Genomic DNA, 23,295 nt, shown 5'->3' with positions numbered 1-23,295 from the left:
CCACCAACAATGGAGGAGTATTCCTCTTTCTCCACATCCTTGCCAGCATCTGCTGTCACCTGAGTTTTTTATCTTAGCCATTCTGGCTGGTATGAGGTGGAATCTCAGGGTTGTTTTGATTTGCATTTCCCTGAATGATTAAGAATGTTGAACATTTTTTCACGTGCTTCTCAGCCATTCAGTATTCTTCAGGTAAGAATTCTTTGTTTAGCTCCAAGCCCCATTTTTAATGGGGTTATTTGATTTTCTGGAGTCCACATTCTCGAGTTCTTTATATATATTGGATATTAGTCCCCTATCTGATTTAGGCTAGGTAAAGATCCTTTCCCAATCTATTGGTGGTCTTTTTGTCTTATTGAAAGTGTCTTTTGCCTTACAGAAGCTTTGCAATTTTATGAGGTCCCATTTGTCGATTCTCAGTCTTACAGCACAAGCCATTGCTGTTCTATTTAGGAATTTTCCCCCTAAACCATATCTTTGAGGCTTTTCCCTACTTTCTCCTCTATAAGTTTCAGTATCTCTGGTTTTATGTGGAGTTCCTTGATCCACTTAGATTTGACCTTAGTACAAGGAGATAGGATTGGATCAATTTACATTCTTCTACATGCTAACCACCAGTTGTGCCAGCACCATTTGTTGAAAATGCTGTCTTTTTTCCATTGGATGGTTTTTGCTCCCTTGTCAAAGATCAAGTGACCATAGGTGGGTGGGTTCATTTCTGGGTCTTCAATTCTATTCCATTGGTCTACTTGTCTGTTGCTATACCAGTAACATGCAGTTTTTATCATAATTGCTCTGTAGTACAGCTTTTGGTCAGGCATGGTTATTCCACTAGAGGTTCTTTTATCCTTAAGAGTTTTTGCTATCCTTGGTTTTTTTGTTATTCCAGATGAATTTTCCAGATTGCCCTTTCTATTTCATTAAAGAATTGAGTTGGGATTTTTGATGGGGATTGCATTGAATCTGTAGATTGCTTTTGGCAAGATAGCCATTTTTACTATGTTGATCCTGCCAATTCATGAGCATGGGAGACTTTTCCATCTTCTGAGACCTTCTTAAAATTCTTTTTTCAGAGACTTGAAGTTCTTATCATACAGATCATTCACTTCCTTTGTTAGAGTCACACCAAGGTATGTTATATTATTTGTGACTATGGAGAAGGGTGTTGTTTCCCTAATTTCATTCTCAGCCTGTTTATCCTTTGTGTACAGAAAGGCCATTGACTTGTTTGAGTTAAGTTTATATCCTGCTACTTCATTGAAGCTGTTTATCAGGCTTAGGAGTTCTCTGGTGGAATTTTTAGGGTCACTTATATATACTATCATATCATCTGCAAAAAGTGATATTTTGACTTCATCTTTTCCAATTTGTATCCCCTTGATCTTTTGTTGTTGAATTGCTCTGGCTAGGACTTCAAGTACAATGTTGAATAGGTAGGGAGAAAGTAGGCAGCCTTGTCTAGTCCCTGAATTTAGTGGGATTTCTTCCAGCTTCTCACCATTTACTTTGATGTTGGCTACTGGTTTGCTGTAGATTGCTTTTATCATGTTTAGGTAAGGACCTTGAATTCCTGATCTTTCCAAGACTTTTATCATGAATGGATGTTGGATTTTGTCAAATAATTTCTGCACATCTAAGGAGATGATCATGTGGTTTTTGTCTTTGAGTTTGTTTATATAATGGATTACGTTGATGAATTGAACCATCCCTGCATCCCTGGGATGAAACCTACTTGGTCAGGATGGATGATTCTTTTGATGTGTTCTTGGATTCGGATAGCGAGAACTTTATTGAGGATTTTTGCATCGATATTCATAAGGGAAATTGATATGAAATTCTCTATCTTTGTTGGGTCTTTTTGTGGTTTAGGTATTAGAGTAATTGTGGCTTCATAGAATGAGTGGGTAGAGTACCTTCTGCTTCTATTTTGTGGAATACTTTGTGAAGAACTGGAATTAGATCTTCTTTGAAGGTCTGCTAGAACTCTGCACTAAACCCATCTGGTCCTGGGCCTTTTTTGTTTAGGAGACTATTAATGACTGCTTCTATTTCTTTAGGGGATATAGGACTGTTTAGATCATTAACCTGATCTTGATTTAACTTTAGTACCTGGTATCTTTCTAGAAACTTGTCCATTTCATCTAGGTTCTCCAGTTTGGTTGAGTATAGCCTTTTGTAGAAGGATCTGATGGTGTTTTGGATTTCTTCAGGATCTGTTGTTATGTCTCACTTTTCATTTCTGATTTTGTTAATTAGGATGCTTTCCCTGTGCCCTCTAATGAGTCTGGCTAAGGGTTTATCTATCTTGTTGATTCTCTCAAAGAAGCAGCTCATCGTTTGGTTGATTCTTTGAATAGTTCTTCTTGTTTCCACTTGGTTGTTTTCACCCCTGAGTTTGATTATTTCCTGTCTTCTACTCCTCTTGGGTGAATTTGCTTCCTTTTGTTCTAGAGCTTTTAGGTGTGTTGTCAAACTGCTAGTGTGTGCTCTCTATAATTTCTTTCTGGAGGCACTCAGAGCTATGAGTTTTCCTTTAAGAAATGCTTTCATTGTGTCCCATAAGTTTGGGTATGTTGTGGCTTCATTTTCATTAAACTCTAAAAACTCTTTAATTTCTTTTTTTATTCCTTCCCTGACCAAGGTATCATTGAGAAGAGTGTTGCTCAGTTTCCATGTGAATGTTGGCTTTCTATTATTTATTTTGTTATTGAAGATCAGGCCTAATCCAATGTGATCTGATAGGGTGCATGGGACAATTTCAATATTTTTGTATCTGTTGAGGCTTGATTTGTGACCAATTATGTGGTCAATTTTGGAGAAGGTTCCATGAGGTGCTGAGAAGAAGGTATATCCTTTTTTTTTAGGTTAACTTATTCTGTAGATAACAGTTAGATCCATTTCTTTCATAACTTCTGTTAGTTTCACTGTGTCCCTGTTTAGTTTCTGTTTCCACGATCTGTCCATTGGTGAAAGTGGTGTGTTGAAGTCTCCCACTATTATTGTGTGAGGTATAATGTGTGCTTTAGGCTTTACTAAAGTTTCTTTAATGAATGTGGATGCCCTTTTATTTGGAGTATAGGTATTCAGAACTGAGAGTTCCTCTTGGATGATTTTACCTTTGATGAGTATGAAGTGCCCCTCTTTGTCTTTTTTGATGACTGGGTTGGAAGTCAATTTTATTAGATATTAGAATGGCTACTCTAGCTTGTTTCTTCACACCATTTGCTTGGAAAATTGTTTTCTATCCTTTCATTCTAAGGTAGTGTCTGTCTATTTCCCTGATATGGGTTTCCTATAAGCATCAAAATGTTGGGTCCTGTTTGTATAGCCAGTCTGTTAGTCTATGTCTTTTTATTGGGGAATTGAGTCCATTGATATTAAGAGATATTAAGGAAAAGTAATTGTTGCTTCCTATTATTTTTGTTGTTAACATTGGCATTCTGTTTTTGTGGCTGTCTTCTTTTTGGGTCGTTGAAAGATTATTTTCTTGTTTTTTCTAGGACGTGGTTTCTGTCCTTGTATTTTTTTTTCTGTTATTATCCTTTGAAGGGCTGGATTCGTGGAAATATAATGTGTGAATTTGCTTTTGTTGTGGAATACTTTGGTTTCTCCATCTATGGTAATTGAAAGTTTGGCTGGGTATTATAGCCTGGGCTGGTATTTGTGTTCTCTTAATGTCTGTATATCATCTGTCCAGGATCTTCTGGCTTTCATAGTCTCTGGTGAAAAACCTGGTGTAATTCTGATAGGCTTGCCTTTATATGTTACTTAACCTTTTTACCTTACTGCTTTTAATATTCTATCTTTATTTAGTGCATTTGTTGTTCTGATTATTATGTTTTGGGAGGAATTTCTTTTCTGGTCCAGTGTATTTGGAGTTCTGTAGGTTTCTTGTATGTTCATGGGCATCCCTTTCTTTAGGTTTGGGAAGTTTTTTTCTATAATTTTGTTGAAGATATTTGCTGGGCCTTTGAATTGAAAATCTTTATTCTCATCTACTCCTATTATCTGTAGGATTGGTCTTCTCATCGCATCCTGGATTTCCTGGATATTTTCAGTTAGGATCTTTTTGCATTTTGTATTTTCTTTTATTGTTGTGCCGATGTTTTCTATGGAATCTAATGCACCTGAGATTTTCTCTTCCATCTCTTGTTGCTGATGCTCGTATCTATGGTTCCAGATTTCTTATCTAGGGTTTCTATCTCCAGCGTTGCCTCACTTTGTGTTTTCTTTATTGTGTCTACCTCCCTTTTTAGGTCTGGTATGGTTTTGTTCATTTCCATCATCTGTTTGGATGTGTTTTCCTGTTTTTCTATAAGGACTTGCAACTCTTTAGCAGTGTTCTCCTGTATTTCTTTAAGTGAGTTATTAAAGACCTTCTTGATGTCTTCTACCATCATCATAAGATATGCCTTTAAATCTGGGTCTAGGTTTTCAGGTGTGTTAGGGTTCCCTGGACTGGCTGAGGTGGGAGAACTGGGTTCTGATGATGGTGAGTAGTCTTCATTGTTGTTAGTAAGATTCTTAAGTCTGCCTTTCACCATCTGGTAAACTATGGAGTCAGTTGTTATAGTTGTCTCTGGTTAGAACTTGTTCCTCTCATGATTCTGTTGTTCTCTACCAGCAGACTGGGGAAACTAGCTCTCTCCTGAGTTTCAGTGGTCAGAGCACTCTCTACAGGCAGGCTCTCCTCTTTCAGGGAAGGTACACAGATATCTGGCATTCAGACTTGCCTCCTGGCAGAAGATGAGGGCCCGAAACAGGACCTGTCCTAGAAGCTGTTAGCTTCTATAGTCCACACTTTCACCTGTGCAGACTAGTCTAGGTTGAGTCTGGGATCCAAAATGTCTCCCGCAGATGCTCCTATATTTAGTTTCTTAAATATAACCTGATCAATATTTATAATGTCATATTTGCTTTCCTTCAACACAAATTATCTAAATTTAACAGTTTTGTTGTTTTGTTTTGTTTTTTGTTTGTTTGTTTGTTTGTTTTTTTGGTGTTTTTGTTTGTTTGTTTTTTGTTTTTTGAGATTTGATGTTGAAACCCCAGCAACCATAGGACCCAATACCAGAGTCTATAAATGGCTTCCCCAGAATGAACTTTTTGGTAAGACTCTGATAAACAAATGCTTAATCAAGAATGACTCTCTCTGATTCCTATACTTAACTTTCCTCACTTCAAAATCCCTTATATTATACTTAATGAGTAGATAATATATGACAACAATATAACTCGTTGTTTCTTATCTACTATGGACTTAATGTGTTCTACTGGAAATGAGTGCTTCAAAATTCAAGTCTCAAGTCACAAATGTGAAAAAAAATACACTTCTCTCTAAATTCTGTTTCTTCTTGTGCTGAGACAAACATGCTTTAGTGAAGTTATGAGTTTAAGAATTTTTATGTAGAAACATCTCTTTTCATTTCCTCATAGAATACATTTCTCCTTATATTTCTACAGCTTGTAATTAATGTTAACCTGAATTCATCTTATACTTGGCCATCCAAAACCCAAAGCCTTTCTAATTCATGGTGGAGCCAATAGCCTGTATGAAGCAATCTATTATGGAATCCCTATGATTGGCATTCTTTTGTTTGGAGAACAACATGATAACATTGCCCACATTGTGGCCAGAGGAGCGGCTAATTCACTGAATATCAGAACAATGTCAAGAACATATTTGCTCAGTGCACTAGAGGGAGTGATAGACAATCCTTTGTGTGTTTACTCTTTTAAAATGTGTATTATTTATTCATTCATTCATTCATTCATTCATTCATTTATTCATTCTGTTTTTATGGAAAGCCAAATGAACAAAAATTATCCTGAAGGTAATACTGATGATAGGAACAGATATAAATTAAGGCATCATTCAGGACATATATAATTCTCTCCTTTGCTTCTTGTTTTTTAACTCTTTGCTATGCCTTATGTTTCTTTGTTATGTAAACCAGGATGGTCTTAAATGTTCAACCCTTCTGCTTTATCCTCCACACTGCATTGTCAAGACTCATATACTACCAGATCTGATTAAATTTTTGTTTTAATTCTTTCAGTAAAGTAACATCAAAATCATTTACTCTTATCCTTGGTAGACAAGGCATCTTTGTGAGATTCCTAGCTGTGAGAACAAGTTGCAGGGACTCTGACTCTTGTGCCAGCTCTTAGGACTCTTTTCCTCCTGTTGGCTTGCTGGATCCAGCCTTGCATTGATAGTTTAGTTTCAACTTATCTTATTTTCTTTTGTCATGTATGATTGTTGTCTCTTAGAGACTTGTTAATTTCTAATGAGAGGCAGTGAGGGAGTAGAACTGGAGGTGAAGTCAAGAGGAGGAAGTAGCAGGATTAGACGTAAACAAAAGGATTATTATTATCAGGATACATTGTGTAAAAGAATAATCCATTTTAAATTTAAAGAATGAACACTCAAGAACACTTGATACTATAAGTTCATATCATTTACTGGGTAGGAAAGATGCAACACCAAGTTGTTGTTCTTTAAGTAGGTTTATTCAGGAACACTTCGCATTGCAATGCAGGAAAGGGAATCCCCTGAACAACCCCAGGGCACGCCTTAAATACACTACTGACTCCTCCCAATCACCCAAGTCATGTAATGGCAGTCCATTGGTTCACAGAAAATGATGACACCTCAGGCGAGCTGAAGAGGCATGGTGTCTGCTCAGTGCAGGTGGCTGGATGTGGCTAAGTCTGAGGTAATGAGGAAATCAGGTGCAGGTCATAAAACCTGGCACCTGTCCAGGCGCCATTTTGGGGCAGAAGCTGCACCTGCTCCTCACATACTACCACATATATATGATTCCTTTTGAAAAATTATGTGTTTAAAATTTTATTATATTTGTATAGGTACATATACTATGTGTAATTGGGAGCATTTTTTAAAATTATTATATATATATTAACACTCCAGGCATTGTTCCCCTCAATGTCTCCTCTCCCACAGTTCCCCATTCCACTCTCACTCCTCCTTGCTTCTGAGATGATGTTCCCCCTTAGACATCCTCAAGTCTCTCCAGGATTAATTTCATCTTCTCCCACTGAGGCCAGAAAAGGCAGCCCGATGCTGTGTCAGCAACCAGCCTGAGAATGCTGCCTTTATGGTAGCTTAGTTTCTGGGAGCTACCAGGGGTCTGGTTTAGTTGAGACTGTTGGCCTTCCTATGAAGTTATCCTCCCCTTCAGCTCCTTCAAACCTTTCCCCAATTCCTCCTTAGGAATCCACAACTTCAGTCTAATGCTTGGATATAAATATCTACATCTGTCTCAGTCAGCTGCTGGTAGGGCCTCTCAGAGGTCATCCATGCTAGTCTTTAAGCATATCATAGCATCAGTAAGTTCCAGTCCTTGGTGCCTCTCCCATTAGATGGATCCCAAGTTGTTGGACATTGGGATATACACAAATAGTCTGGTCTCCAGTCGAGCTGAGATGTTGAACTCTGGGACCTGGTGGTGTTAATTCACCTCCATGGGACAGAAGGAGTTCTCTCATGTCTCCTGGACCCTGGCTCCTGTCAAAGTCACTGCCCCTGTAGCCCCCACAGGACAAGTGTGGCTCTTAGTCACATAGGCATTGTCCCAAGCTTCTGACCTTCAGGCTAGACTCCTCTTCAGTTACCTAGTAACAGTAAAGATAACACCACACCATTAGAAGTGCTGTTTAGACCCTCCTCTTTTCTTGCTCTTACTCCTCTTACTCCTCTTACTCCCTTTACTCTCCTCTCTCCTCTTCTCTCTCCTCTCACTCTCTCCCTCTTACTGTCTAGCCTTTCTTCTCTCTCTTTTTTCCCCCCTTTTCTCCTTTTGGCCATGGCTGGTCTCTCTCTTTCTCTGTTTTTCCACATTTTCTCTTTCTCCCTGCCTTTCTATAATAAAGCTCTAAAACCATAGACTGTCTCTTTTCAAGGCCCACTGCATTTACTCTCACTTGCATTGGAACCTCTCTCCTCCAGCCCTCTTGCCTGTAACCCTTGTGCTACAGGGTGACGGCCCAGGGCCCCTGGTTTTGGGGGCTTTCCCTTGTCCACCCCCCACTGAGTGGGACCAGTGGCTTAGATGCCCACCCGAGGCTGAGTGGAAAGTGTCTGGCAGCCCCCCTGCGTCTACCTGCCCTGGGCATAGAAGGAACTCTGGCTGTATGTGGCCTATCCTCCCTTCCCCCTCCTTCCCCTGTCCCCTTTTAGTTCCCACACCAAGTTAAGCTGGTCACTGGACAGCCTGTCCTTCAGTCTTTTCTCTGTTTTTGTCTCTGCAATTCTTTTAGACAGAAACATTTCTGGGTGAGAAATTTTAAGTGTATGTTGGTAACCCTGGCCCTCCACTTGGGGTTCTGTCTACCTATATATGATTCTATATTCTAAGATATTTGTCTGTACATATAGCATTTATTAGGTGTATTTCAATTCTAATTTTATCAAATGACTTGACAGCATTCTGTAGTGCCTTAAAGTTACCCTATTATTTCCTATTTTGTAATCTTTATAAGGAACTACATCACTTTCATTCTTAGCAGTCTGTTGGGAGAAAGTTTCCTGCTCATTTGGAGCCATTTGTTGTCTTGTTCTTTCATAAAATTTGTATCACTGTGTTATGATTTGTCCATAAGGCAGGTCAATGGTTTTATTTTATATGTAGGAAAATTTGATGGCTAATTTCAACTATAACTTTAATTGATTAAGAAATACAAGGAATCCCAATTGGGTCTCTGCAGGTTGCAGCCAGCAGAGGTGAATTACACACAATCCCCTGGACTCCATTGTCTAGCTCTGGGCTCACTCTTCAGTCCAAGAGGTGTTTGTAAAACCCCAAGAGTATCCTGCTTCCATGTGGATACCTTCAGAGTCCCAAGCCAAATCATATTGGAACCTTGCCCCACCTATCTATCCTTGTTAGGTCTATCTGGGATACAGAAAATATTCCTGACATATATAATCAAAATATTAAACATGTAGAGCAACTAAAGAATATTAAGAGCTCTGAGGGAAAAAGGCCAACTAACATTTGACCACAGACCTACAAGAATTAAACCTGACTTCACAACAGAGACCCTAAAAGCTAGAAGGGCCTGCACATATGTTATATGGGTCGCAACAGATCACAGATATCAGTTGAGACGACTGTATCAAGCAAAACTTTTAATTACCATAGATAGAGAAACCAAGATATTCAATGACAAAACCAAATTTAAACAATATCTTTCCACTAACCAGTCCTACAGAGAGTATTAGAAGGAAAACTCCAGGCCAGTGAGGCAAACTACACTCAAGAAAACTCAAGGAATAAATAATTTCACACCATTAAAACAAATAGACAAGAGAGGGAGTTATGTCAGGGTCCTGTCAGCAAAATCTTTCTGGCATATGCAATAGTGTCTGGATTTGGTGGTTGAATATGGGATGGATCCCTGGGTGGGCAGTGTCTGGATGGTCCTTCCTTCTGTCTCAGCTCCAAAATTGTTCTCTGTAACTCCTTCCATGGGTACTTTGTTTCCTGAGACTATGCCAATGACTGGCAAATACAGAATTGGATACTCACAGTCATTTTTGGATGGAACACAGGTCCCATAATGAAGGAGATAGAGAAAGTACCCAAGAAGCTGAAGGGGTCTGCAACTCTATAGAAGGAACAACAATATGAACTAACCAGTACCTTCAGAGCTGAGTCTCTAGTTGCATATGTATCAGTAGATGGCCTAGTCAGCCATCAATGGGAAAAGAGGCCCTTGGTATTGTGAAGATCATGCCCCAGTACAGGTGAATGCCAGGACCAGGAAGCAGGAATGGGTAGGTTGAGGAGCAGGGTGGGGGTGGGGTTATAGGGGGCTTTGGGGATAGCATTTGAAATGTAAATGAAGAAAATATCTAATAAAAATTCCTTAATTAAAAAATAATTAATTAAATAAGTAAAAACAAATACACAGACATACAAACATACACACTCACAAACAGTACCACCAACAATATCAAAATAGCAATCATTGGTCATTAATATCACTCAACAGCAATTGGCTCAATTCCTCAGTAAAAAGACATGAGTATAAACAGAATCCATCATTCTGCTGTATATTAAAAGTAAATCTCAATAGAAAAGATAAACATTATCTCACAATAAGCAGGTAGGAAAAGGTTTGAGAGCAAATGGACTCAAGAAATAAGGTATAGTAGCCAGTCTAATATCTAATAAAACAGACTTTCAAATGAAAGTAATTGAAATGTGGAACAATGCTTCATGTTCATTAAAGAAAAATTCACCAAGATATCTTCTTAATTCTTTTGTTAAATTTTATTTTCTTTATTTACTTTTCAAATGTTATTGCCATTCCGGGTTCCCCACCCACCAACTTACTCCAGCTTCCCTGCCCTGCCATTCTTCTACACTGGGAAATCAAGACTTCACAGGACTAAGGACCTCTCCTCCTATTGATACCTGACAAGGCCATACTCTGCTGTAGCTGAGTATGTGGATGGAGCCATGGGTCCCTCCATGTGTACTCTTTGGTTGGTAGTTTAGTCCCTGTGAGCTCTGGGGGACTGGTTGGTTAATATTGTCATTCTTCCTATAGGGTTGCAAACCCCTTCAGCCTCAATGCCTCAATTCTGAACAAGTACATCATGAATGCAAGGGCAATAACATTTGTAAAAAAAAAAAAAAAAAAAACACCCATGGAAGGAGTTACAGAGACAAAATTTGGAAGTGTGACAAAAGGATGGACCATCTAGTGATTACCATATCCAGAGATCCATCCCATGATCAGCTTCCAAACGCTGACACCATTGCATACACTAGTAAGATTTTGCTGAAAGGACCCAGATATAGCTGTCTCTTGTGAGACTATGCCAGGGCCTAGCAAACACAGAAGTGGATGCTCACAGTCAGCTATTGAATGGACCACAGGGCCCCCAATGGAGGAACTAGAGAAAGCACCCAAGGAACTAAAGGGAACTGCAACCCTATAGGTGGAACAACAATATGAACTAAGCAGTACCCCGGAGCTCTTGTCTCTAGCTGCATATGTATCAAAAGATGGCCTAGTCGGCCATCACTGCAAAGAGAGGCCCATTGGACTTGCAAACTTTATATGCCCCAGTACAGGGGAACGCCAGGGCCAAAAAGGGGGAGTGGGTGGGTAGGGGAGTGGGGGGGGGTACGGGGGACTTTTGGTATAGCATTGGAAATGTAAATGAGCTAAATACCTAATAAAAAATGGAAAAAAACATTTGTAAAACAAACAAACAAACAAAAAACTAAAATCATTACTAAAGCTTAAATCACGCAGAGAACCTCACACATTAAATGTAGGGAACTTCAATCCCCACTCTCAACAATGGACAGGTTATCAAGACAGAAACTAAACAGAGAAATAGTGAAACTAACAGAGGCCTAATATATATCTACAGAAACATTATCAATATGTTTCTCAGCATCGCACAAAACTTTCTCCAAAATGGTTCATATAATCAGGCACGAAAGAAGCCTCAACTGAAATAAGAAGATTGAAATAACATCTTTGTATCTTATCAAATCACCATGGATTAAAGTTGGACTTCAACAACAACAGAAACAACACAAAGCCTACATATTCCTGAAAACTGAACAACTCTCTACTCAGTGATCACTGGATCAGGAAAGAAATAAAGAAATTAAAGATTTCCTGAAATTCAATGAAAATGCTGCCAACATTTTCCCAAACATATGTGACACTATGAAAGCAATGCTAAGAGGTCAATCACTAGTACTAATTGTCCTTATAAATAAATTGGAGAGTTCTCATACTAATGAGAGTAAAACTGAAGGCTCTAGAAAAAAGGCATAAATATACCCAGGAGGAGTAGATGACTTGAAATAATCAAGCTGTGGGGATGAAATCAATTAGAAACAGATAGAATAATACAAGCATCAAGGAAACAAAGAGCTGGTTCTTTGAGGAAATAAAGGAGACAGACAAACACTTGGCCAACCTAACTAAAAGACATAGCGATAGTACTCAAATTAACAAAATCATAAATAAATAGGAAGACATAACAACAGATACTGAAAAGATTTACAGAATCATTAGTTCTTAATTAAAAAGATTGTACTCCACAAAATTTGAAAATCTAAATGAAGTGGATGATTTTGTAAGCATATACCAATTTTCAAAGCTAAATATGCATCAGTTAATCGATCTGAATAGTTCTATAACCCCACAGAAAATAAAGCAATCATTAAATGTGTCACAACAACAAACAAACAAACAAACAAACAAACAAAACCACCACAGCCAGATGGCTTTAGCACAGAATTCTACTTAACTTTTAAAGAAGAGCAATTTCCAATACTTCTGAAACTATCCCACAAATAGAAACAGAATAGAAAATAAAAGGAACACTAGAAACACTGCCAAATTCATTTCATGAGGACACAGTCACCCTGATACCTAAACCACATAATTACTCTAAAAGAAATGGAACTTCAGACCAATTTTTCTTATGAACATTGAACATAAATACTCAATAAAAATACTCACACACTGAATCCAAAAAAAACACATCAAAGACATTATCCACCATCATCAAGTAGGGTTTATCCCATGGAAATAGGGGTGGTTCAATATATGACAATTCATCAAAGTAATCCACAATATAAACAAACTCAAAAAATAATCATCTCATTAGATGCTAAAAACAGAATTTTACAGAATCCAACACCTCTTCATGATAAAAGTCATGGAGAAATCAGGGATATGAGGTGCATACCTAAACACAATAAAGGCTAAATACAGCAACCCAATAGCCAAAATCATGTTAAATGGAGAGAAATTTAAATCAATTTCACTAAAATTGGTGAAAAGAAAAGGCTGTCCACTCTTTATCTCTTTAAAATAGCACTTGATGCTCAAGCTAGAGCAATAAGAAAACTAAAGGAAATCAAGGGGATATAATTGAGAAAGATAAAAGTCAATTTATTGCTTTCTGCACATGATATAATCGTATACATTAATAGCCCCCAAAATTCTACCAGAGAAGTCTCACAGCTGAATATCACCTTCAGCAAAGTGACTGAGTACAAAATTAACTCAAAGAAATCAGTAACCATCCTTTATACAACTGCTAAATGGATTGAGAAAGGAGTTAAGGAGACAATACTTTTCACAATAGCCACAAATAATACTAAATATCTTGATGTAATTCTAACTAAGCATGCAAAAGATCTATATACCAAGAACTTTGAGTGCCCTAAGAAAGAAATTGAGGAAGATATAAGAAGATGGAAATATCTGCCAAGGTCATGCATGGTTCAGTAGGATTAACATAGCAGAAATGATTATCTTACAACAATCAATCTCCAGATTTAATACAATTCCTATCAAAATCCCAACACAATTCTTCACATATCTTGAAAGAAAAATTCTCAACTTCATATCGACAAAAACAAAAATTCCAGGATAGCTTAAAGAATCCTAAACAAAGAAGAACTTCTGAATATATCACTGTCCCTGACATCAAGTAGAACTAGAAAGCAATTGCAATAAACAAACAAACAAACAAAATCCATGGTATTGGTATTGAAACAGAAATGTGGGTAAATGAAATTAAATTGAAAACCCAGAAATAAACCTGCACATGTATGCACAATTAATTCTTGACAAAGAAGCCGAAACCATATAATGGAAAAGGGAAAGCCTCTTTAACAAATCCTGCTGGTCTAACTGTATATCAGCATGTAGAAAAAAAAAATATATATGTATATGTACACACACACACACTTATATATATTTATTTATCTCACAGCATAAAACTCATGTACACATGGATCAAAATCTTCAGCATAAAACCAGATCCACTAAATCTAATAGGCCAAAAAGTGGGGAATAGTATTGAACTTGTTGGTATAGGAGAAAACTTTGTGAACCAAATATCAGTGGCTCAGTCACTAAGGTCAAGATTTACTAAATAGGACTTCATGGAACTGAAAAGCTTCTATAAGTCAAAGGACACCATTGTTAGGACCAAAAACAGCCTACAGATTGGGAAAACACCTTTACCAACTCTTCATCTGACGGAGGGCTAATATCCAAAATATATAACGGAACCCAAGAATTTTGACAACAACTAACCAAGCACCCATTTTAATACTGAAGTACAGAGTAAGTTCCAAACAGTGAAATCTCAAGTGGATGATAAGCACCCAAGAAAATGTTCAACACTCTCAGTCATCAGGTAAATGCAAATCAAGACATCCCTGAGATTCAAACTTATACCCTCAGAATGCCTATGATAAAACTCAAGGGACACATATTCAGCCAAGGTTGTAGAGCAGAGAAAGCACTCCTCCACTTCTGGTGGAAGTTCAAACTTGTGTGACCACTCTAGAAATTAATTTGTGGGAGTTATCAGAAAATTGAGAATAATTCTACCTCAAGACTTAGCTATACCACTCCTGGGCATATACCCAAAATATGTTCCACTATCCCTAAATAGTACAGAGTTTGAATATTTCTTTAAGTGTTTCTCAGCCATTCAAGATTCCTCTGCTGTGGATTCTGTTTAGCTCTATACCGAATTTTTTGATTGGAATTTTTTGTTTTTGTGGAGGTTAGTTTCTCAAGTCTTCATAGGACCAAAGGCCTCTCTTCCTACTGATGACCTACAAGGCCATTCTCTGCTACATATAGACTAAGGGCCTTCAAAGGACCAAGGGTCTCTCCTCTGATTGATGACCTAAAAGGCTATCCTCTGCTACATATGCAGCTGGAGCCATGGGTTACTCCACGTGAACTCTTTGGTTGGTGGTTTAGTCCCTTTGAGCTCTAAGGTCACTGCTTAGTTCATACTGTTGTTCCTCATATGTGGCTACAAATCCCTTCAGCTCCTTGGGTCCTTTCTCTATTTCCTCCATTGGCGACCCTGTGCTCAGTCCAATGGTAGACTGAGAGCATCTACATCTGTAATTGTGAAGCACCGGTAAAGCACCTCAGGAGAGAGTAATATCAAACTCCTGTGAGCAAGTATTTGTTGGCATCCATAATAGTGTCTGGGTTTCCTGACTGTATATAGGATTGACCCCCAGGTGGGGCAGTCTCTGGATGACCTTTCCTTCTGGCTCTACTCCATATTTTGCCTCGATAACTCCTTGCATAAGTATCTTGTTTCCTATTCTAAGAAGGAACAAAGAATCCACACTGTGGTCTTCATTCTTCTTGAGTTTCACATATTTTGCAAATTGTACCTTGGGTACTTGGAGCTTGTAGGCTCATATCCATTTATCAGTGAGTGCATGCCATGTGTGTTCTTTTGTGATTGGGTTACTTCATCCAGGAAGATATTTTCTACTTCCATCCATTTAAGTATTTATAAATTCATTGTTTTTAATAGCTGAGGAATACTCCATTGTGTAAATGTAGCACAATTTCTATATTCATTTCTCTGTTTAGGGACATCTGGAATCTTTCCAGCTTCTGGCTATTATAAGTGAGGATGCTATAAACATAGTGGAGCTTGTTTCCTTAATACATGTTGGATCATCTTCTGGGTATATGCCCAAGAGGGGTACTAGTGGGTCCTCAGATAGTACTATGGCCAATTTTCTGAGTAACCACCAAACTGATTTCCAGAGTGGTTGTACTAGTTTGCAATTCCACCAGCAATGGAGGAGTGTTCCTCTTTTTCCACAACCTTACCAGCATCTGATGGAATCTGAGTTTTTCAACTTAGCCATGTGACTGGTGTGAGGTGGAATCTCAGAGTTGTTTTGATTTGCATTTTCCTGATGACTAAGGATGTTGGACATTTATTCAGGTGCTTTTCAGCCATTCAGTATTCATCAGTTGAGAATTCTTTGTTTAACTCTGTACCCCATTTTTAATAGGGTCATTTGGATCTCTGGAGTCTAACTTCTTGAGTTCTTTGTATATATTGTATATTAGCCTTCTATCAGATGTAGGGCTGCTAAAGATCTTTTCTCAATCTGTTGGTTGCAATTTTGTCCTATTGACAATGTCCTTTGCCTCACAGAAGCTTTGCAATTTTATAAGGTCCCATTTGTCAATTATTAATCTTAGAGCATAAGCTATTTTTTTTTCTGTTCAGGAATTTTTTTCTGCTTTATCTATGCCTTCGAGGTTTTCCCCCACTTTCTCTTCTATTAGTTTCTGTGTATCTGGTTTTGGTTTACATGGAGGTCATTGATTAACTTAGACTTGAAGTTTGTACAAGGAGATAAGAATGGATCAATTTGCATTCTTTCACATGCTAACCACCAGTTGAACCAGCACCATTTGTTGAAAATGCTGTCTTTTTTCCACTGGATGGTTTTGGATCCTTTGGCAAAGATCAAGCGACCATAGTTCTGTGTGTTCATTTCTAGTCCTTCAATTCTATTGCATTGATCTATCTGCCTGTCACTGTACCAATACTTTGCAGTTTTTATTGCATTTGCTCTGTAGTACAGTTTGAGATCAGGAATGATGATTCCACCAGAAGTTCTCTTATTGTTGAAAATAGTTTTCTATATACTAGGTTTTTTTTTTTAATACCAGGTGAATTTGCAAATTGCTCTTTCTAACTCTATGAAGAATTGACTTGGAAATTTGATCGGGGTTGCAATTAGTCTGTAGATTGATTTCAGCAAAATAGTCATTTTCACTATATTAATCTTGCCAATCCATGAGCATGGGAGATTTTTCCATGCTCTGATATCTTCTTTGATTTCTTTCTTCAGAGACATGAAGTTCTTGTCATATAGATCTTTCACTTGCTAAGCTAGAGTCACAACAATATTTTTTAAATATTATTTGTGACTATATTGAAGGGTGTTGTTTCACTAATTTCTTTCTCAGCCTGTTTATCCTTTGACTAGGGAAAGGACACTGATTTGTTTGAGTTAACTTTATATCCAGCTACTTTGCTGAAGCTATTTATCAGGTTTATGTGTTCTCTGGTGGAATTTTTGGCGTCGCTTAAGTATACTATCATATCATCTGTAAATAGTGATATTTTGACTTCTTCCTTTCCAATTTAAATCACCGTGATCTCCTTTTGTTGTCTAATTGCTCTGCCTAGGATTTCAAGTACTATATTGAACAGGTAGGAAAAGAGTGTGCACTCTTGTCTATTCACTGATTTAGTGGGATTGCTTCAAGGTTCACTCCATTTAGTTTGATTTTGGCTAATCATTTGCTGTATATTTATTTTTATATGTTTAGATAAAGGTGTTGAATTCCTGATCTTTCCAAGATTTTTATCATGAAGGGATGTTGAATTTTGTCAAATGCTTTCTCAGCATCTAAGTAAATACCAGTATGTTTTTTTCTATGAACTTGTTTATATAGTGGATTGCATTCATGCATTTCCATATTGAACCATACTTGCATCCTTGGAATGAAACCTACTTGGTCAGGATGGATGAATGTTTTGATGAGTTCTTGGATTCGGTTAGTGAGAATTTTATTGAGTATTTTTGCATCGATATTCATTAGGGAAATTGGTCTGAAGTTCTCTTTCCTTGTTGGGTTTTTGTGTGGTTTAGGTGTTGGAATAATTGTGGCTTCATAGAATGAGTTGGGTAGAGTTTCTTCGGTTTCTATTTTGTGGAATAGTTTGAGGAGAACTGGAATTAGGTCTTCTTTGAAGGTCTGGTGGAACTCTGTATTAAACCCATCTGGTCCTGGGCTTTGTTTGTTTAGGAAACTATTAATGACGACTTGTATTTCTTTAGGCGATATGGGACTGATTAGAATTTTTATCTGATCCTGGTTTAACTTTGTACCTGGTATCTGTCTAGAATATTAACCTATTCATCCACATTTTCCAGTTTTGTTGAGTATAGGCTTTTGTAAAAGGATCTTATGATTTTTTTTATTTCTTCTTTTCCATTGTTTTATCTTCCTTTTCATTTATAATTTTGTTAATTAGGATACTGTCTCTGTTCCCTCTCGTTAGTCTGGCTAAGGGTTTATCTATCTTGTTGATTTTCTCTAAGATCCAGCTCCTTGTTTTGTCGACTCTTTGAATTGCTCTTTCTGTTTCTTAGTTGATTTCAGCCCCGAGTTTGATTATTTCCTGCCATCTACTCTTGTTGGGTGTATGTGCTTCTTTTTTTTTTTCAAGACCTTTTAGGTATGCTGCAAAGCTGCTAGTGTATGCTCTGTTCAGTTTTTTTTTCTTTCTTTTTGGTTTCATTTGGTTTTTGTTTGCTTGTTTTGTTCTGTTCTGTTCTGTTCTGTTCTGTTCTGTTCTGTTCTGTTCTGTTCTGTTCTCTTCTGTTCTCTTCTGTTCTGTTCTGTTTTTTAGTCACCCAGAGGTATGAATTTTCCTCTTAGCATTGCTTTCATTATGTCCCATAAGTTTTGGAATATTGTATCTTTATTTTTATTAAATTCTAAATTTTTAAAATTTCTTTCTTTATTTCTTCCTTTACAAAGTTATCACTGAGAAAAGCATTGTTCAGGTTCCATGTGAAGGTTTCCTTTTCATTGTTATCCTTGTTATTGAAGACTGGCCTTAATCTGTAGTGATCTGATAGGAGACATTGGATTATTTCAATCTTCTTATATCTGTTGAGGTCTGCTTTGTGATCGATTATATGGTCAGTTTTGGAGAAGGTACCATGAGGTACTTAGAAGAAGGTATATTCTTTTGATTTAGGATGAAATGTTCCATAGATATCTTTTAAAACCATTTGATTCAATACTTCTGTTAGTTTCACTGTGTCTCAGTTTAGTTTATGTTTCCCTGATTTGTCCATTGCTGACAGTCAGGTGTTGAAGTCCCAACAATTATTGTGTTAGGTATGTGTACTTTTAGCTTTTGTAAAGTTTCTTTTATGAATGTGGGTGCCCTTGCATTTGGAGCATATATGTTCAGAACTGAGTGTTCTTCTTGGTATATTTTTCCTTTGGTGAATATAATTCCTTATCCTTTTTGATGACTTTGGTTGAAAGTTGATTTTGTCCCATATTAGAATGGCTACTCATGCTTGTTTCTTGTGACTATTTGCTTGGAAAATTGTTTTCTAGCCCTTTACTCCGAGGTAGTGTTTGTCTTTGACACTGAGATACATTTCCTGTATGCAGCAAAATGATGGGTCCTGTTTATATATCCAGTTTGTTAGCCTATGTCTTTTTATTGGAGAATTGAGTGATTTATCTTAAGAGATATTAAGGGGTTGCTCCTGAGCTGCTGTTGCCAGACCTCCCTTGTGAAGCTGCAGGCCTGTGGAAGTCCAATCAAGCTATACATGCGTGGAGTGCAGTTGGCCATTTTGTGCAAAAAGAAACGGTAGCCCAACCTACTAAAGCTTTCATCTCTGCCAAGTCTTGCCAGAGAAGTTGATTCCAGGAAGGCTTTCTGCCAGTCCCTGAAGTTGTACTTTCATGCAATACAGGGAACCATCACCCAGCATATGCAAGTGGGTGTGTGACCTCCCTTTGAAAAGCCAACTGTCTGATCTGCTTCTTTAGATTTTCCCCACTGCCAAGGGTTACTTTTTTTCTATGAATAGTCAAGTTTTGTTAACTGGCAGAATGCATTGTGGAGCTGTGGATTTGGATACCTGAAATTCAAGACCTAGTACTCCTACTGGTGACTTAGATGGTTTTAAGCTATCCAAAGCATCAGCAGCTTCAGGGTGATCCTGAGGATTAAAGAGGTCTGCAGGTTGCTATGTTTTGCTGCTTATCTTTGGAATATTGGTTCATGAAGTCCCAGAGATTGGCGAAGATGAGGCTCACTCTGAGGCTGAAAATGTGCCAGGCAAAGCCCTGTACAGACTACTCCAGCCTCCATCTCCCAGAGAAGTACATTCCCTTCTTGCACAATAACAGGCATGTTGCTTCTGTGTGCAGGGAGGATTCCCACTGTCCATATAAGAAATGTTTAGAAAATCTAAACTACTGCTGGGGTTATAACAAACCCTACATATAAGAATTCAGATTCAGTTTCCCCATTTGCAGTGATGTGAACTTGCGATGGACACACTGTCAGCCCAGGACATGTTCTGAAAACAAACTGACTTTGGATAGGCCCAAGAGCAGCTGGAGGAGATAAGAACATTCTACCAGCCAGAAAGAGCAAGCATCTCAAGTCTTGTTTGCTTTCATCACCTTCAATATTTTAGAGCTATGGCCTATACCTGGACTTAAAAAACATCAAGAGAAACCATGACAGATTCAAGGAAGATTTTCTTCAGGGTGGTGAAACTGGAGGATACTGTAAACTTGACAGTCACGCACTGGTGTCTGAAGGTCAGCTCCAAGAGCCCTCTACAGTCTTGCTTTGCTGAGCTACAAAACTACACTTAGCTCAATTTCAGGCCTATTGAAAATGCTAAATGTAACATTGCTGTTGAAAACCCAACACATTTTATGAAATTAGATGTAGATATTAGCATGTACCACTACTTGTATGATTTCCTGAATCTCTATATCACTCATCAAATTAACATTTCTTTCAGTTCAGAGGTTTAAATTGTGATGTGCGACATCAGCTCTTATGCATATGGTGACCTCTTCGCCAATACCTGGAAAGCATTTACTTAATATGATAACATACATTTGAAGACCTTTGATTCCAAAAAGAGGTCTTTTAAAGAAGCCGTGTTTTTGTTGCTGCCCTGCATGTGGAATGGGCTGTTCTATAACACACCTCTAATCTCTAGCTGTCAGAATACTGGATTATTTAGAGCCTTCACCCAGCATGTGCTGCATAGGCTGAACATCACTCAAGAGGTACCCAAGGATGTTTGAAGTACCATTCTTGCACCCAGCACAGAACACCAGAAAAATCCTGAACCAAAATGAACTGGTAAACGCATTGAAAACAGTATCCACATTTGAAGTCCATGTGGTTGATTACAAGTACAGAGAACTCGGTATTTTAGATCAGCTCAGGATCATGTACAACATGGAAATATTTATTGGCATGCTCAGAGATCTGGCCTTACCCACTTACTTTTCCTTCTGGACTGGCTGCAGTGTTACAACTATATGCTGTGACAATGGGTACTGTTACTTAGACCTGGCCAGGCTCGGAGGCATTCATTATATCACCTGGCGGAAGCCCAGCAAAGTGTTTCTTCAAGATAAGGGGCAACATCCAACTTTGGGGAAATCCTCCAAGCTTACCAACTACCCTTTTGATATAGAATTCTTGTACCTTGTCCTTCAGGCTACAGAACGTGTACTGAAACACCCACAGTAGCCATTTAAAAAGTAACACACACCTTGGGTGCAAATAGGCAGACACCCCCACGGTCCCCAGAGGACTCTCCACAAGATCTTAGGATCACTGGTGAGTGGAACACAACATTGGTTACAAACTAATCATGTGGGACCTGAGCTATCAGCAGGGAAGCAGAAAACCTGCCTGACCAGGGGCACAAGTCCCTTCCAGTAGGTGCCAGCTCTGGGTCATCTTGGGCATGAATTGGCAGATACCCCCACGGTCCCCAGAGGATGCTCCATGTGATCTTAGGATCAGTGGAACACAACATCTGTTCTAAACCAATTGTGATGAGCCTGTGACAGCAGGAGCAAAAACACAGGATCCCTGCCTCACCAGAGGTTCAGGTTCATTCTGATCAGTACTGGTTTACCTTGGTTTCGAACAGACCAGACAGTTCCATGGTCCTTAGAGGAGACACCACTTCCAGGCACGGTAACACTTCCAGGATCTTAACACTTCCAGGCACGGTAACACTCCCAGTATCTTAGGATAACAGGATCCCAGTATAACAGGAACTTGGTCACACCAGGATTTCAGGGTCACAGAGGAAGCTTGACTGCCAAGAACTCTGGCACACCCAGAATCTCAAGTTCACAGGAGCTCAAAATCAAAGGATCACAGAGAAAGCTGGACTCTGAGAAATCCTGAATCAACTAGAATTATAGGAAGGATAGGCTCCAAACAGATATATTGAGGGCAGCAAGCACTTGAGATAATCAGATGGTAGGAGGCAACCATAAGAACAGAAGCAATAGAAACAAAGGTTACTTGGCATCATCATAACCAAACTGTCCCACTATAACAAGTCCTGGATACATCAGAAAAGCAAGACATGTATCTAAAGTCACTTCTCATGATGATGATGGAGGACTTTAAGAAAGAAATACAGGAAAACACAGGTAAAGAGCTAGAAGCCCTTAAAGAGGAAACACAAAAATTGCTTAGAGAGTTACAGGAAAACACTAACAAACAGGTGAAAGAATTGAACAAAACTGTCCAGGATGTAAAAATGGAAGTAGAAACAATAAAGAAATCACAAAGGGAGACAACTCTGGAAATAGAAATCCTATGAAAGATATCAGGAACAATAGATGCTAACATTAGCAACAGTATCTAAGAGATGGAAGAAAGAATCTCAGGTGCAGAAGATTCCATAGAAAACAGGGGCACAACAATCAAAGAAAATGCAAAATGCAAAAAGATCCTAACTCAAAACATCCAGGTATTCCAGGACACAATGAGAAGACCAAACCTAAGAATAATGGGTATAGATGAGAATGAAGATTTTCAGTTTAAAGGGCCAGTAAATATCTTCAACAAAATTATAGAAGAAAACTTCCCTAACCTAAAGAAAGAGATGACAATGAACAAACAAGAAGCCTACAGAACTCCAAATAGACTGGACCAGAGAAGAAATTCCTCCCAGCACATAATAATCGGAACAACAAATGCACTAAATAAAGATAGAATATTAAAAGCAGTAAGGGAAAAAGGTCAAGTAACATATAAAGGCAGACCTATCAGAATTACACCAGACTACTCACTAGAGATTATAAAGCCAGAAGATCCTGGACAGATGTTATACAGACCCTAAGAGAACACAAATGCCAGCCCAGGCTACTATACTCAGCTAAACTCTCAATTACCATAGATGGAGAAACCAAAGTATTCCATGACAAAATGAAATTCACAGAATATCTTTCCATGAATCCAGCCCTTTAAAGGGTAATAACAGGAAAACATCAACACAAGAACAAAAATTAAGCCCTAGAAAAAGCAAGAAAATAATCCTTCAACAAACCTAAAGGAAGACAGCCACAGAAAGGAATTCCAACTCTAACAACAAAAATAACAGGAAGCAACAATTACTTTTTCTTAGTATAATTTAATATCAATGGACTCAATTCCCCAATAAAAAGACATAGACTAACAGACTGGCTACACAACCAGGAAACCCACCTCAGGGAAAAAGACAGACACTACCTCAGAGTAAAAGGCTGAAAAACAATTTTCCAAGCAAATGGTCTGAAAAAACAACCTGGTGTAGCCATTCTTATATCAAATAAAATCGACTC

At 38.2% G+C, this 23,295-nt stretch overlaps 1 pseudogene; it reads left to right on the top strand.

The window, feature by feature from the left end:
- The window catches only part of Gm19418, a 48,806-nt pseudogene extending 27,595 nt beyond the window's left edge, over nucleotides 1-21,211 (top strand).
- The last annotated feature ends 2,084 nt before the right edge of the window (nucleotides 21,212-23,295 follow it).

The sequence above is a fragment of the Mus musculus genome, chromosome 5 (genome assembly GCF_000001635.26).
Source record: "Mus musculus strain C57BL/6J chromosome 5, GRCm38.p6 C57BL/6J".
Taxonomy (NCBI): Eukaryota; Metazoa; Chordata; class Mammalia; order Rodentia; family Muridae; genus Mus; species Mus musculus.
Note: the sequence above shows the minus strand (reverse complement) of the source record. Positions and strands in the feature narration are given on the sequence as shown.